The following is a 3,472-nucleotide window of genomic DNA, read 5'->3' on the forward strand; positions in this document are numbered from 1 at the left end:
TGTTTTAGCTAGAGTAATCGGCTGCTGTGAAAGTCACCCGAGAGTTGAGATGCTAACCTCGGTGTGGAGGCATATTCACAGCCTGTTTTATAATCGCACTGAGACCATTTTTAATTATGAACAGAATCAACCAATAAGAGTTAGCAGGCTTTGCCCTGACGCGCCGTGGGGTTTGGGGCCATGTGTGCGAGTGAGGAGAGAGGAAGCTAAAATATTCATCAATTGTTCATGAGTGTTTTTGTTTGTTTGATAGTTCGCTCGTTTGCTTTTTCTCTCAGTTGTAAATCCCTGTTGATGTGAACAGAAAATGGATTAACTCCACTTCCCCTCAAACTCCAAACTCTGTACTTGCACATAGTCAGAATGCTAAATTCACTCTCAAAGACTTTGGAGATGAGGGTAAATCGACTGCCTTTCTCCACTGTTTATGGAAGATAATCCTGAAACGTACTGCTATGCTCTCTGAGGTTATACTGTTGTTGAAATGTTTTATTACCCAAGTGAGGCGACACTGAGCTGTACTTTAGATTGTTTTACACTAAACTTTTTGGGTGAAAATAGCCCAGTTGGCCCATAATGCAGACAGTAGTCCTAAACTAGATCCACTGCAGCATAGAAACTATGGAAACCTGTGAGCTTCAGTATCAAACGGCCTTATATGGACTACAGTACAGTAGTTATCCATTGAGACAGTACTGAGGATAAAAACCTTTATGGGCTAGTTTCCCAGACACGGATTAAGCTTGGTCTTGGACAAAGAAGCACTTTCAATTGAGAATCCTTTTTTAGTGTCTGGGAAAGCAGCCTTCCGCTCCTACTCCTGTTGGATGGGGTTAGATGTCCTTAGATCCCATAGTCCTGAAGGTCGTGGTGGCACAGTAATCCTGCAGCCTTGGCCTCCTCTCCACCTACTCTAACAGCCTCTAGCCTTCCCATACAGATTTACAACCCTGAATATCTCCAGGTCTTTCTACTGCTCGTAGCCTTTATGGTGTGTCTTCTGTTGTTGCCCTGGCTTAGCGCTGGCACCGTGGGCCCCACACACACGCACGCACGCACGCACGCACGCACGCACACACACACACACACACACACAGTAAAGTCGGTAGTTGGCACCGGGCAGTGGCAAGCTTGGCAGAACAACCAGGTGTCTGACTGCATCTCTGTCGCTAGCCCGTGAAAACGCTAGCGGCTAACAGCAGGGTGCGATCCCGGCACTGGCAGAGAGAGAGAGGAGGAGAGGAGAGGAGAGGAGAGGAGAGGTGAGGTGGGTGAGGGTGAGGGAGGAGAGGAGAGGAGAGGGGAGAGGGAGAGGGAGGAGAGGAGAGGAGAGGAGAGGAGGAGGGAGAGGAGAGGAGAGGAGAGGAGAGGAGAGGAGGGAGAGGAGGAGGAGAGGAGGAGAGCTGGGCTAGCGTACAATAGCCAGGCTGAGGAGGGACGGCAAGCGCCCCGGGTGTTAGGAGCACTGAGGAATGTACAGCTTTACCTTCAGGGTGGAGGAGTTTAGGGATGAGGTCATGGTCTCGTCTCGTCTCTGCCCCTAGCTTCCAATGGCTTTATAAAAAGACACAAGGAACAGTCGTTGAGTTGTTTTACCAATTTGTGGCTAGCTAGCTAATAACATGAACATTATTTTATCTCTTGAGGGTATGAAGAGGCTTATAAATGTATGGTGTGTGAGAAGATGGTCCTATCTGCCCCCTAGCTTCCAATGGTTTCATAAAGAGACACTAAGTGCAGTCATTGAGACACTAAGTGCAGTCATTGAGACACTTGGTGCAGTCTCCCACTTTGTGGCTTAGGCTTACCCTAGAGAAATCAATAGCATGTGATTAACCAGTAACACAAAGTTTGGTTTCATCAAATGAGTTCACAGTTCCATTCCACCCTTTACAATCAAGTCAAAGTGGTTCGACTGATTTTCCTACTTAGATTCCCCATTGATGACTCTGTCTGTTTGCTCATTAATGAACACCATCTCCAGGACAGGCTCACCATAAAACATGAACAATCCATTTTTGTCCCTCTTTCTCTTGCTTCATCTCTCTCTTCATCTCTCTCTTCATCTGTCTCTTCATCTCTCTCTTCATCTCTCTCTTCATCTCTCTCTTCATCTGTCTCTTCATCTCTCTCTCATCTGTCTCTTCATCTCTCTCTTCATCTGTCTCTTCATCTCTCTCTTCATCTGTCTCTTCATCTGTCTCTTCATCTCTCTCTTCATCTCTCTCTTCATCTGTCTCTTCATCTCTCTCTTCATCTCTCTCTTCATCTCCCTCCCCCAGAGGACACGCTGAAGCTCCACAACGGACCAGCCAAGAACAGTTATATGGAGCAGAGCTTCCATGGCCTGAACCCCGTGCTCAACATCCCTGTACACCTGGGCCAGGTGGAGCAGGCTAAGCGCAACGCCGCCCTGACTGGCCCCACTTTGGAGCACTGGGTAGACGGCCTGGTGGGTGCGATGTGGGAGGCTGGGGACGTGTGTTCCACCTCCATGACAGGGGGACCTGGAACATCCTGCCCCGTCATGCAGACCTGCGCCAAGACCCCCTGGAGCTCGCTCAGCCCGGACCCCAAGTCCCAGCTGGTTCCGCCGCACGCCGACGGGCGCATCAGGTAGCAGTGGCGCCTCCGGCTGGACGGGAGGCCACATTGCCGGTCTTAAGTTTAAATAATTTATTTTTTAAGTCTCCTTTTTTTTTTCATTTGACTTAATGGATCAGAAAAGAAGAGAAAAGACGGAAGTTGTGTTTTTTTTTTTTTTCAAAAGGTTGGTTGGAGGTTGTAGGAACGTTGAAGAGGAAGAGAATGTCTGGGGAAAGGTTCTGTGGTGTTTCAGACTCCTCCTCTTTGGGGTTTGTGCCGGCTTTGTGTGTTCTGTTTCCCAATGTATTAATTTGAATCTCGCCGCTGAGTTTACTGTGATTGATGCTGTGTCCGACGTAGAGACAAATGTTGCTTTTGCCAAGCACCTAGTAGGGCCGCCTAGTCTGCTGCTAAATGGAAGGCGATTGAGAAGTCAGTCAGAAGTCAGAGTGTTCGGGTGGAACAGGATGATCGACACTGGTAGTGGACCAAGTTCTGGGCCCGTATTCACAAAGCCTCTCAGAGTACGAGTGCTGATTTAGAATCAGTTTTCTCTTTTAAATCATAATGAATATGATTATATAGACAGGGCGGGACCTGGTCCTAGATCAGCACTTGTACTCTGAGGTGCTTTGTGAATACGAGCCTGCTTCTCAGGTTGGTTTGGCCTACATGTAGGAGATGAACCGCAACCTCGGAGTGTGTCGCGAAGATGTATCTTTAAAAAAAAAAGCTACATTCTTTGCCTCGATCTTTGCGTATGACTGACAAAGTTACTATGGCACAGCGCTACTTATTGACTTTCAGTGCCTGAACAGGAGAAGGTGTGTGGTGTGACTGGACTATGGAAGTGGCATTAGTGCCAGTAAGTTGAATTCAATTCATG

General features: G+C 47.8%; 1 pseudogene; it reads left to right on the plus strand.

Annotated features, from left to right (window-relative positions):
* The window catches only part of LOC127931921 (xylosyltransferase 1-like), a 29,062-nt pseudogene extending 26,326 nt beyond the window's left edge, over nt 1-2,736 (plus strand).
* The last annotated feature ends 736 nt before the right edge of the window (nt 2,737-3,472 follow it).

Source organism: Oncorhynchus keta, chromosome 10, assembly GCF_023373465.1.
Source record: "Oncorhynchus keta strain PuntledgeMale-10-30-2019 chromosome 10, Oket_V2, whole genome shotgun sequence".
Classification (NCBI taxonomy): Eukaryota; Metazoa; Chordata; class Actinopteri; order Salmoniformes; family Salmonidae; genus Oncorhynchus; species Oncorhynchus keta.